This window comes from Balaenoptera physalus (genome assembly GCF_965194825.1).
Source record: "Balaenoptera physalus genome assembly, chromosome: 19".
NCBI lineage: Eukaryota > Metazoa > Chordata > Mammalia > Artiodactyla > Balaenopteridae > Balaenoptera > Balaenoptera physalus.
The window spans coordinates 57,023,529-57,037,542 of record NC_138900.1 but is presented as its reverse complement, the minus strand read 5'-3'; the positions used below and the strand labels follow the sequence as shown (position 1 = coordinate 57,037,542).

The following is a 14,014-nucleotide window of genomic DNA, read 5'->3' as shown; positions in this document are numbered from 1 at the left end:
GTGCTGTTGATTTTACAGGTGTCTTTAAAATTTCATACCACTTTTTAAAATGTATATATATATATATATATATATATATATATATATATATTACATGTTACAACTGTATTACTTGATTCCCCATGTCCTCCTTTTCAGAAAAGGCAAACCACAGGTCAATCAATTTATATATGAACTATCTTGAAAAGCACAAAGATAATTCCACAACATCGTGGTGAAAAAATAATTTACCTTTGCATTACAATATTTACAAGCATTTGGTTTTTCTCTTCCATAAAAACGTGCAGCAGCTTCACTTTTAAAAATTCGCATTTAGGGAGTATCTTGTTCTGAAGGGCAATGGAAGTTGTCATAGAAACAACCATAATTACAAGAGAGACATTTATCAGGGAGGAAAAGACTTATCTTAAAATCCGATCTACTTTTTCTTTGTTGTTGAGGAAATGAGTCATTTGTTTGTTTGTTTGAGGAGCAAGGTTTATATTTCACGAGTATGCAGAGGATTATTGGCCTTCTAGGTTTCCACTCCCCAAAGTCCTTTCTTTCAGGTATCTTGAGGCTCAATTTAAAGTCAGTGTTCTGCATCCTAACCTTGCTGCTGAAGACATGATGTCTCCTCACAAGACTGATTTAAGGAATCATGTGATGAACAGAACAGGCTATTGTTTGCATTAGAGGAGGAAAAAACACCCATGATATTTCCCAAAGCAAATAATTATCTTCAATAATATGTATCCTTGGTGTATTCAGAGTTAACAGGAAAGCACTGGAGTAGAAGCAGAAAGACATAGGTAAATACCTAATTTAAAACCCTTTATAACTTTGTCTCCATGACCACTTCATAAATATCTTAACTGTTGTGTCCAGTGCTTAAAAAATACATATCTTAAATATATGTATATATTTTATTTTAAATATATTTATATGTAATATATAAATATCTTTATATAATAATTTAGAAAACTATATCTGCATTTATTCATATTGTAAATGTACATTTTTTTAAGCATTGGATTCAGTTTATATATACATATATTTCTTTCCTGATATTTAAAAAATTGAGACTTTGAGTTTCACCCCCAAATAGATGTATGGCAACTTTCAAAACAGAGAGAGTATAATGAACTTAAAATAATAATAGAATTTTAGAGACAAGACAGCAGAGTAGAAGGATGTGAGCTCACCCCTTCTTATGGAAACACCAAAATCACAACTAACTGCTGAACAACCACCAACAAAACAATGCTGGAACCTACCAAAAAAAGATACCCTACATCCAAAGACAAAGAATAAGCCACAACGAGACAGTAGGAGGGGTGCAAGTGCAATAAAGTCAAAACCCATACATGACAGGTGGGCAACCCACAAACTGGAAAACAATTATACCACAGAAGTTCTCCCACAGGAGTGAAAGTTCTGAGCCCCACATCAGGCTCCCTAGCCTGGGGGTCTGGCAATAGGAGGAGGAACCCCCAGAATATCTAGTTTGAAGGCCAGTGGAGTTTGATCTCAGGAATTCCACAGGACTGGGGGAAACAGACTCCACTCTTGGAGGGTGCACACAGGGTCTCGTGAGCACTGAGACCCAGGGTAAAAAGTGGTGACCTCATAAAAGACTGGGCCAGACTTACCTGCTAGTACTGGAGGGTCTCCTGCAGAAGCAGGTGGCACCTGTGACTCACTTCGGGGACAAGGACACTGGCAGTGGCAGCTCTGGTGAGCACTCATTGGCGTGAGCCCTCTTGGAGGCCACTATTTTCTCACTAAGACCTGGCCCCACCCAACAGCTTGGCGGCTCCAGCGCTGGGACGCCTCAGGCCAAACAACCAACAGGGCAGGAACATAGCCCCACCCATGAGCAGACAGCCTGCTTAAAGTCTTTCTGAACAAACCACTCCCTGATAAACACACCCCTGACATGGCCCTGCCCACTGGAGGGACAAGAGCCAGCTCCATCCACGAGTGGGCAGGTACCAGTCCCTCCCACCAGGAAACCTGCACAAGCCTCTTAGCCTTACCCACCAGGGGGCCGACAGCAGAAGCAAGAAGAACTACAACCCTACAGCCTGCAGAATGGAAACCATAATCACGGAGTTACACAAAATGAGACAGCAGAGGAATATGATGCAGATGACGGAACAAAATGAAACCCCAGAACAACAACTAAGTGAAGTGGAGATAGGCAATGTACCTGAAAAAGGAATTCAGGGTAGTAATAGTAGAGTAAGTCCTCTACATACGAACGAGTTCCGTTCCAAGAGCATGTTCATAAGTCAAATTTGTTCGTAAATCCAACAAAGTTAGCCTATGTAGCCAACTAACACAATCAGCTACGTAGTACTGTACTGTAATAGGTTTATAATACTTTTCACACAAATAATACATGAAAAACAAACACACACAAAAAATAAAACATTTTTGGGACTTCCCTGGTGGTGCAGTGCTTAAGAATCTGCCTGCCAATTCAGGGGACACGGGTTCAAGCCCTGGTCCAGGAAGATCCCACATGCCATGGAGCAACTAAGCCCATGCACCACAACTACTGAGCCTGCACTCTAGAGCCCGCGAGCCACAACTACTGAGCCTGCACGCCTCAACTACTGAAGCCCACGTGCTCTAGAGCCTGTGCACTGTAACTACTGAGCCCACACGCCACAACAACTGAAGCCCGTGCGCTCTAGGGCCCACGTGCTGCAACTACTGAAGCCTGCGCATCTAGAGCCCGTGCTCTGCAACAGGAGAAGCCACCGCAATGAGAAGCCCGTGCACCACAATGAAGAGTAGCCCCTCCTTGCCGCAACTAGAGAAAGCCCGTGCATAGCAATGAAGACCCAACACAGCCAAAAAACAAAAACAAAAATTTTTTTAATCTTATAGTACAGTACCTTGAAAAATACAGTAGTACCAGCTACATCACCACTGCTTTTACGCTTGCTTCTGGACATCCTCGGCTTGAAATAAAGATACTGTACTACTATACTTTATACACTACTGTACACAAAAGCACAACCACTTGTAGAGGATGAATGCACATGAAAATGTACACCAGACACGTGAACTAACTTATGTAACTGGACATGCGAACGCACATTCACATCTTTGAAAGTTCGCAACTTGACGGTTTTCATGTAGAGGACTTACTGTAAAGATGATCCAAGATCCTGGAAAAAGCATGGAGGTACAGATTGAGAAGATACAAAAAATGTTTAACAAAGACCTAGAAGAACTAAAGAACAAACAAACAGAGATGAAGAATACAGTAACTGAAATGAAAAATACACTAGAAGGAATCAATAGCAGAATAATTGAAGCAGACGAATGGATAATTGAGCTGAAAGAATGGTGGAAATCACTAAACACAATCACAAAACAGAATAAAGAAAAGAGAATGTAAAGAAATGAGGACAGTCTAGGAGACCTCTGGGACAACATTAAATGCACCAACATTCACATTATAGGGGTCCCAGAAGGAGAAGAGAAAGAGAAAGGACCTGAGAAAATATTTGAAGAGATAATAGCTGAAAACTTCCTTAACATAGGAAAGGAAACAGTCATCCAAGTCCAGGAAACGCAGAGAGTCTCAGGCAGGATAAACCCAAGGAGCAACATGCTGGGACACGTAGTAATCAAACTGACAAAAAATAAAGAAAGAGTATTAAAAGCAACAAATAACATACAAGGGAACTTCCATAAGGTTATCAGCTCGTTTCTCAGCAGAAACTCTGCAGGCCAGAAGGGAGTGGCATGATATATTTAAAGTGATGAAAGGGAAGAACCTACAACCAAGAATACTCAACCCAGCAAGGCTCTCATTCATAGTCAACAAGGAAATCAAAAGCTTTACAGACAAGCAAAAGCTAAGAGAATTCAGCACCACCAGACCAGCTTTGCAACAAATGCTACAGGGACTTCTCTAGGCGGAAAAGAAAAGGTCACAACTAGAAACAAGAAACTTACGAATGGAAAAGCTCACCAGTAAAGGAAACATACAGAAAAGGTAGGAAATCATCAGCACACAAATATGATATCAAAACCAGAAATTTTGAGAAGAGGAGAGCACAAATGCAGGATATTGGAAATGCATTTGAAGTTAAGACCAGCAACTTTAAACAATCTTGTTTATATATAGACTGCTATATCAAAACCTCATAGTAACTGCAAACTGAAACTCTACAATAGATACACACACAAAAAAGAAAAAGGAATCCAAACACAACACTAAAGATAGTTATCAAATCACACGAGGAAAAAAAGGGAAAAAATAAAACTTACAAAAACGAATCCAAAACAATTAACAAAATAGCAATAAGAACTTACATATTGATAATTACCTTAAATGTAAACAAATTAAATGCTCCAACCAAAAGACACAGACTGACTGAATGGCTACAAAAACAACACCTATAGATATGTTGTCTACAAGAAACCCACTTCAGATCTCAGGACACAAACAGACTGAAAGTGAGAGGGTGGAAAAGGTATGCTATGCAAATGGAAATCAAAAGAAAGCTGAAGTAGCAATACTTACATCAGGAAAGATAGACTTGAAAATAAAGGCTATTACAAGAGACAAGGAAGGACACTACATAATGATTAAGGGATCAATCCAAGAAGAAGATATAACAATTGTAAATATCTATGCACCCAACATAGGAGCACCACAATATATAAGGCAAATACTAACAGTCATAAAAGGAGAAATCAAAAGTAACACAATAATAGTGGGGGACTTTAACACCACACTTTCATCAATGGACAGATCATCCAGACAGAAAATCATTAAGGAAACACAAGCCTTAAATGACACATTAGATCAGATGGACTTAATTGATATTTATAGAGCATTCCATCCAAAAGCAGCAGAATACACATTCTTCTCAAGTGCACATGGAATATCCTCCAGGATTGATCACATGCTAGGCCACAAAGCAAGCCTCGGTAAATTTAAGAAAATTGGAATCATATCAAGCATCTTTTCTGACCACAATGCTGTGAGATTAGAAATCAACTACAAGAAGAAAAAACTGTAAACAACACAAACACATGGAGGCTAAACAATACACTACTAAACAACCAATGGATCACTGAGGAAATAAAAAAATACCTAGAGACAAATGAAAACAAAAGCACAATGATCCAGAACCTGTGGCATGCAGCAAAAACATTTCTAAGAGGGAAGTCTATAGCAATACAATCTTATCTCAGGAAACAAGAAAAATCTCACAGAAACAACCTAACCTTACACCTAAAGCAACTAGAGAAAGAAGAACAAACAAACCCAAAGTAAGTAGAAGGAAAGAAATCATAACAATCAGAGCAGAAATAAATGAAATAGAGACAAAACAATAGAAAAGATCAATGAAACTAAAAGCTGGTTCTTTGAAAAGATAAACAAAATTGATAAACCTTTAGCCAGATTCATCAAGAAAAAGAGAGAGAGGGCTCAAATCAATAAAATTAGAAATGAAAAAGGAGAAGTTACAATGGACACCACAGAAATACAAAGGATCATAAGAGACTACTACAAGCAACTATATGCCAATCAAATGGACAACCTAGAAGAAATGGACAATTCTTAGAAAGGTAAAATCTCCCAAGACTCAACCAGGAAGAAATAGAAAATATGAACAGACCAATCACAAGTAATGAAATTGAAACTGTGATTAACAAACTCCCAACAAACAAAATTCCAGGACCAGATGACTTGACAGGCGAATTCTATCAAATATTTAGAGACGAGTTAACACCTATCCTTTGGAAACTCTTCCAAAAATCTCAGAGGAAGGAATACTCCCAAACTCATTCTATGAGACCACCTTCACCCTGATACCAAAACCAGACAAAGATACCACAAAAAAATAAAATTACAGGCCAATATCACTGATGAACATAGATGTAAAAATCCTCAACAAAATACTAGCAAACTGAATCCAACACACATTAAAAGGGTCATACACCATGATCAAGTGGGATTTATCCCACGGATGCAAGGATTTTTCAGTATCCACAAATCAGTCAGTGTGATACACCACATCAACAACTGAAGAATAAAAACCATATGATCATCTCAATAGATGCAGAAAAAGCTTTTGACAAAATTCAACACTCACTTATGACAAAAACGCTCCAGAAAGTGGGAATAGAGGGAACATACCTTAGCATAATAAAGGCCATATATGACAAACCTACAGCTAACATCATACTCAACGGTAAAAAGCTGAAAGCATTTCCTCTAAGATAGGAAGAAGACAAGAATGTGCAGTGTCACCACTTTCATTCAACATAGTTTTGGAAGTCCTAGCCATGGCAATCAGAGAAGAAAAAGGAATAAAGGGAATCCAAATTGGAAAAGAAGAAGTAAAACTCTCACTGATTGCAGATGACATGATACTATACATAGAAAATCCTAAAATACTAGAGCTCATCAATGAATTTGGTAAAATTGCAGGATACAAAATAAATACACAGAAATCTGTTGCATTTCTATACACTAACATCAAAAGATCAGAAAGAGAAATTAAGGAACCAATCCCATTTACCACCATATCAAAAAGAATAAAATACGTAGGAATAAACCTACCTAAGGAGGCAAAAGACCTGTACTCAGAAAACTGTAAGATGCTGATGAAAGAAATCAAAGATGACACAGATAGAAAGATACACTGTATTCTTGGATTGGAAGAATAAATATTGTCAAAATAACTATATTACCCAAGGCAATCTACAGATTCAATGCAACCCCTATCAAATTACCAATGGCATTTTTCACAGAGCTATCAATAGAACAAAAAATCTTAAAATTTGTATGGAGACACAAAAGACCCCCAAAAGCCAAGGCAATCTTGAGAAAGAAGAATGGAGCTGAAGGAATTAGGCTCTTTGACTTCAAACTATACTACAAAGATACAGTCATCAAAACAGTATGGTATTGGCACAAAATAGAAATATAGATCACTGGAACAGTATAGTACACCCAGAAATAAACCCATGCACCTATGGTTTAATCTATGACAAAGGAGGCAAGACTATACAATGGAGAAAAGACAGTTTCTTCAATAAATGGTGCTGGGAAAAGTGGACAGCTACATGTAAAAAATGAAATTAGAACATTCTTTAACATTGTTCACAAAAATCAACTCAAAATCAATCAAAGACCTAAATGTAAGACTAGATACTATAAAACTGTTAGAGGAAGACATAGGCAGAACACTCTTTGTCATAAATTGCAGCAATATCTTTTTCAATCTGTCTCCTAGAGTAATGGAAATAAAAACAAAAATAAATAAATGGGACCTAATCAAACTCAAAATCTTTTGCACAGCAAAGGAAACCATAAACCAAATGAAAAGACGACCCACATAATGGGAGAAAATATTTGCAAACAATGCAAAAAAAACAAGCAGCCCAATCAAAAAATGGGCAGAGGACCTAAATAGACATTTCTCCAAAGAAGACATACAGATAGCCAAGAGATACATGAAAAGATGCTCAACATCGCTAATTACTAGAGAAATGCAAATCAGAACTACAGTGAGATATCACAATGAGATACACCAGTCAGAATGGCCATCATCAAAAAGTCTACAAACAAATGTTGGAGAGACAAATATTATATGATATTGCTTATATGCAGGATCTTAAAAAAAATGATACAAATGAACTTATTTACCAAACAGAAACAGACTCACAGACTTAGGGAATGTACTAATGGTTACCAGGAGGGAAGGGTTGGGGGGTAGGGATAGATTGGGAGTTTGGGATTGACATGTACACACTGCTATATTTAAAATAGATAATCAACAAGGACCTACTGTACAGCATAGGAAACTCTGCTCAATACTCTGTAATAACCTAAAGGGGAAAGAATTTGAAAAAGAAAAGATACATGTGTATGTATAACTGAATCACTCTGCCATACACCTGAAACTAACTCAGCGCTGGTTGTTGTATGTATGTATGTATGTATGTATGTATTTATGGCTGCACTGGGTCTTCATTGCCGTGCGCGGGCTTTCTCTAGTTGCAGTGAGCGGGGACTACTCTTTCTTGCGATGTGCAGGCTTCTCATTGTGGTGGCTTCTCTTGTTGCGGAGCACGGGCTCTAGGCGCACAGGTTTCAGTAGTTGTGGCACATGGGCTCAGTAGTTGTGGCTCATGGGCTCTAGAGCGCAGGCTCAGTAGTTGTGGCACACGGGCTTTTGTTGCTCCGTGGCATGTGGAATCTCCCGGACCAGGGATCGTACCTGTGTCCCCTGCACTGGCAGGCAGATTCGTAACCACTGAACCACCAGGGAAGTCCCCTCAACTTTGTTAATCAACTATACTCCAATATAAAATAAAAATTTTTTAAAAATAAATAAAACACACACAAATAATAATGAACTTAAGCAGGGAAAATCAAGAAAGGATAAAACAAACAGAATATGTGATGGAATCTGGTTCACATGAAGTCGCTAGAAGATGCAGTTGACTTCCCTTCATTTTCCCATCAGTCAGTGCGGTGAGCAGCGCTCTCACCCTCCTGATTGGCAGTGTCCTAATGACGCTTTCAAAGTCCATGCTTAGAGGAAACACAATTCTCTCCACCTCTGAGAAAAACTTTTCCCAGAAGCATCAAAGATCCTGTGTAAAGCACTTAACTTTTTCAACAACATTTTATACTACATCACATAGGTTTCATCTTGTATGTCAAAACATCTCAAAAATGACAATGATAGAAAATTAAGTTTTAGGAAAAGTGTTCCATGGTGGTGTCAGAAGGCTGGTTCCTGGTTCATTTCTCCTCCAGATTAATATGAGGATCCAATTTGAGCATCCAGGTTGATGGACAGATTAGAGCACTTCAGGTCTAAGTGTACCATTTCAATCAATTAGTTTCTTTGGTAAATTTCAATGAACCAAGTTATATTCACTGATAATTACTGGAGTGCAATTGTTCTATTTTATCCCTTGCAAGTAGATTAGACCAGCCAACCAGAAGCAGAATTTCATTCTCTGTCAGGAGAAGACTTTGACAAAGCCACAGGCTATGTATAAATTAGCCTTCTACCTGCCCATGGAGGACTAATAGGCAGAGCCTACTAGTGTTGGAAACTAAACACACACACACACACACACACACACACACACACACACACTTAGAAGACTGAAACCTCAGAACTCGATGTTATAAAGCATAGCCTTGGAAAAGTTTGGAGCAGATTACAAAGGCCATGAATCTCTGGATAAAGACCCAAACAAAATAAATATTATTATGTAACAAAGATTAACTGTATGGAAACTATATCCTAGCCTGTAGCTCTCTTGGGCTTCTAGATTTCACAAATCATTAAAGGTACACACACACACAGCATGCATGCATGCTCACATGCAAATAAACATGACAGCCACATACTCTTATTACCTTTCATTGCAAGTTAAAGCCAGGGAAGGTGCCTAAGCATCCAAACATACATGTGCACAGCACACTTACACTCACACACACCTCACACTGGCTCCCACTACCATTTAAACATGTGAAGGTTATTTTCATGAATCCAAAGGGCCAAATTATTTTAGTACCAGAGGATGTCAGTCTTAAGACAAATTCCACAAAGCAAAGTTTCCTTATTTTTCTGAGATGAATTTAAATGATTCGTCACAGACTAACGCAAGTGTTTGGGCCAACATTAAGGAAGGTCTGTCCTAGGTAAGTGAATGAGTGACTTGGCTGGATGGGATTCAATGAATCATTTTCAAGCTCTAGCCATGAAAGAGATCCTGCATTAGACACAAAACACTAAGAACTGACAAATAAGCCTGATTTCTATCCAGAGGTGTAGACATGACACAGATCATCCCACAAATGATATTGAAACTTCACTTCCATCAAGTTCTGTGAATACAAAGTTCCAGGTGTAATGAGAATTCATGACAGGAACACTCCATCTGCTTGGCCCCCTACTGCAGCATACAGATGAGCTGCCCAGCAGCAGGGAGAAGTTCTGCTCTGTTCCTGCCGTAGTTATTTGATCCAGATCAGACCTTCATTCAGTGAGTCAACATAGTTCTTGAGGACCTAGTGTGTTCTTGGGACTTTTCCTGGGTGTTCCAAATGATTTTGATATTCAATGACAACCAGATTAGCCAATGGCATATTTATTATTGCCTCAGTCTTCCCTAATCTCCAGGCTGTGAATCTCCTTTCTTTTTCTCTCTCTCATTAAATGTCTTAGAGAACACTCTCCAGTTCTATCCAGCAGAAATGGCATGACATGGCTTCATCAAAAAAAGAGAGAGTTGCTAGGTTACCCGTACATTCTTAGTTCAAAATGATCCTGTCTCTATTATATGTAGCAGAAAAGCCTCAAAATTATGTAATTTTACTTCCTGTTAGCCTTAATGTAAGTTTACCTGTATTCTTACCGTATTCTGAATCTGTTTTGGTAATATCATCAGGATATGGGAAGTACTGAAAACAAGAGGGGAGGTTAGAGTCTCACGTTGGCTTGACATTATCCAAAATAATTCCACACAAAAAAAATATAGTTAATGGAAACAAAATATTCAGGTTTAAGAATTATAGTTAATGCCTGATTTTAAAATCTTTAAAATTTAAAAGCTCAGGGAACTTCATGAAAGTTCAAATATAGACATAATCCAGTCTTGGGAGGTGAATTTAACGGTCTATTTCTCTTTCTCTCTCTCTCTCTACACAAACACACACCCAGTAAAGAGGATGGTAAATTGAAAAAATGACGTTTTGTTTTTAAGGGATTTGTTTTATGGGGGACTGCTGTCGTTGTGTTATTCCTTATAAAACTGATAAAAGATAAAATATAGAAGTATCCAGTATGCCAAACTATGGTTTGTTTTTCCCAGCTATCTCTTGAATATATATTTTTCTAATTCATTAAGGATGTTTCTTTGCTCACTTCTGCTCACAGTACCACGTCTGGTGTTTTGCAGTTGCCACACCTATGGAATCTAAGCTTTTAATTACAAACTTCACATCCGTCCAACGAGCGTAAGTTCCCATTAGGATTAAGCTTAAATTGTACTTATACTCAAGGCCACTCCTTCCTCTCAATCTTGCCACATACCTTACACCATTGTGAAATGGCTTTCTCCATTTTTGTCCCAGTATGTCCTCTCTCCATAGACTTCCAGCCTAAAGCCATCCTTGGGAAGACCCTGCTATACTTTGGTCACTACAGATCTGGAAGGTTTAATCTCATGGGTAGACCCAGGTCACATTCAATGGCCTGATCATTTGAGATCACCTTTAGTAACTATCTCGACTCTCTGTGTTCTTACATGATCTCCCTTCTTGTTTTGACTACCTCCTTCTTGACCTAGGAAGAAGTCCTACTTTTCATACTATTAACCTCCAGTCATGATCTGCTCAGGGAATGAACTCATCTTCAAAGTTGAATAGAAAATAACCATAAAGTAAGCAGAGGGGAAAAGTCAGAATGTATATACTTTGCCCTTATACCTTTACTTGAGACTGTGTCTGTATTAGCTATTCATTGCTGCGTAACAACTTGCCACAAATATAATGGCTAAACAAACACCCATTTACTATCTTCCAGCTTTTGTGGGTCAGGAATCTAGGCACAGCTCAACTGAATCCCCTGCTTTGGTGTTTCTCAAAAACCTGGCAATCAAGTTGTCAGCCAAGGTCGTGGTCTCATCGGAAGTCTCGACTGGGAAAGAACTGGCTTCTGTGCTCACTTATGTGGCTACCGGCAGGATTCAGTTCCCTTTGGTCTGTTGGGTTGAGGGCCTCAGTTTCTGGCTGGCTGCTAGCTAGGAGTTGCCCTTGCTGTGTGGGCTTCTCCCACATGGCAACTTGCTTCATCAAAGCCAGCAAGAGAAAGCATCTGCTACTAAGATGTAGGTTAGGGACTTCCCTGGAGGTCCAGTGGTTAAGAATCCATCTCGCAATGCAGGGGATGCTGGTTTGATCTCTGGTTGGGGAACTGGGATCCCACATGCCGCAGGGCAACTAAGCCCACATGCCACAACTAGAGAGCCCGAGTGCCGCAACTACAGAGCCCATGCACTCTGGAGCCCGCACGCCAAAACTAGAGAGAAGTCCACGCACTGCAACGAAAGATCTCACATGCCACAACTAAGACCCAACGCAGCCAATAAATAAATAAACAAACAAATAAATAAATATATAACACAAAGTTAATTCAAATTTAAAAAAAGATGTAGGTTACATTATCGTGTGATGTAATCAATTACAGAATGTACTTGGGAAGTGATAAGCCATCACCTTTGCCATATTCTATTGGCTAGAAAATTTCTAGGCCAGTCCACACTCACAAGGAGGGGACCACACAAAGGCTTGTACCTGAAGGCAGGGATCACTGGGGGGGTCACCTTAGAAGCCAACTATTGCAGCATCAGCATAGGAAAAAAAAGTGTCAAAGACTTCCATGCCCACTAACAGCTATGGGAGCTTCGTCCATGGGCAAGTGACTGTTTTCACACAGAATAATATCTGTTTCTATAGAGGCTGCAAGCACAGTCTGGACCTTACCCAAAATGATAATCTTTTATTGGTTTGTCCAGTCTTCCTAAATTGACCTGGCTAAGGCAAGAGTTAGATTTCAGGGAAAACCTTTCCACATAATGGCTTTATAGCTATGTGAAAGGGTAACCATGGGCCTATAATTTATTCTTCCCTCCTCCGGGGTCCCTGAAGAAGTTTGACCCTGACCAGAATTCTTTGCAAATATCGACTGATCGAACATACCAGCTAAAAGATAAATGAGCGTCCTGAAAGGGTTTGCTATGCACTGATTACTGATTTAGAAATGATGTTAGCATTATAACCTGGTCCATCTGGATGGTTTATATTAAATTATCCTGCAAATCATGGGCTGAAGCTGTGCTGAAGCTATACAGAGAACCAGAACAAGGTCGTGTGTCTAGAGAGAGTCGGGAACCCAGCTGTTTCCCTGGTTAACCTGTCACATGTGAAGTCAGTTCTTGACAAACTCCAGAATATGTCCTGATGTGGGAAAGGACACTCAGAAAGTTGTATCTGCAGGTTTGGAGCCTCCCAGATGTTGTGTGTGTTATCTCTTCTGTCTCGTATCCATTGATAAATATGCATAAGCCTAGTGTTGGGGAAGTTGGTAGCATCTTTCTGAAGCAGTGGGGATGACAAAGGTGAAGGCATTGGAGCAATGTGTCTACTTAACAGCTTTCTTGAGATGTAAGTGGCATACAGAAAACTGCGCGTGTTTAAAGTTTTGGCAGATGTATGCACTCTAGAAACCATCCCACAATCAAGATTATGGAAACATCAGATTCGATGCTGACCCGAACCGTGATACATGCCATGATTGGCGGTGCTCCTCAAATCTGGGCTCCCCATGTTATGCTGCTGTCTAGGGATCAAGAAAATCCTCAAGGGTTAGTAAGCTCAATTATTATGCAGGGAATTAAATGGTAGCAAAAATGTTCTTGTTACCCAAGGGAAAGGTGGTACTAAGGGGGAAGATTATAAAGACGAAGAATGAGGTACTAATGGACTTATTCGGCTGGGATTGTTTCATCGCTGTTGAAAAGCAGGATGGGAAAGGAAGAAAGAGACAAGACCATTAGTGGGTGTTGGTGTCATAGTCTTGTGGCTTGAGAGGTGAAAAACCATCTTCATCTCCAGCTATGACAACCACAAACCTTCAGAAGCCCCTTAAAATTCACTGCATATCACCTAACATGGATGAGCACAAATAATCCGATTATGGAGATCACGATTCAGAACAGAAAATACTTAAAGAGGGACTGAATTCCTTCTCTCAGCTAAAACCATAACATTTTTTTTTAACATCTTTATTGGAGTATAATTGCTCTACAATGGTGTGTTAGTTTCTGCTGTATAACAAAGTGAATCAGCTATACAGATATACATATATCCCCATATCTCCTCCCTCTTGCGTCTCCCTCCCACCCTCCCTATCCCACCCTTCTAGGTGGTCACAAAGCACGGAGCTGATCTCCCTGTGCTATGTGG

The 14,014-nt window shown here is 39.4% G+C and overlaps 1 long non-coding RNA gene across 1 annotated transcript in view; it reads right to left on the bottom strand.

Annotated features, from left to right (window-relative positions):
• LOC309649342 overlaps positions 1–3,660 on the bottom strand; it is a 31,757-nt gene extending 28,097 nt beyond the window's left edge. The window contains exon 1 of the long non-coding RNA XR_014257038.1: positions 1,632–3,660. This is a non-coding gene — a long non-coding RNA (uncharacterized lncRNA). The remainder of the gene's footprint in view (positions 1–1,631) is intronic.
• Between the last annotated feature and the right edge of the window lie 10,354 nt (positions 3,661–14,014).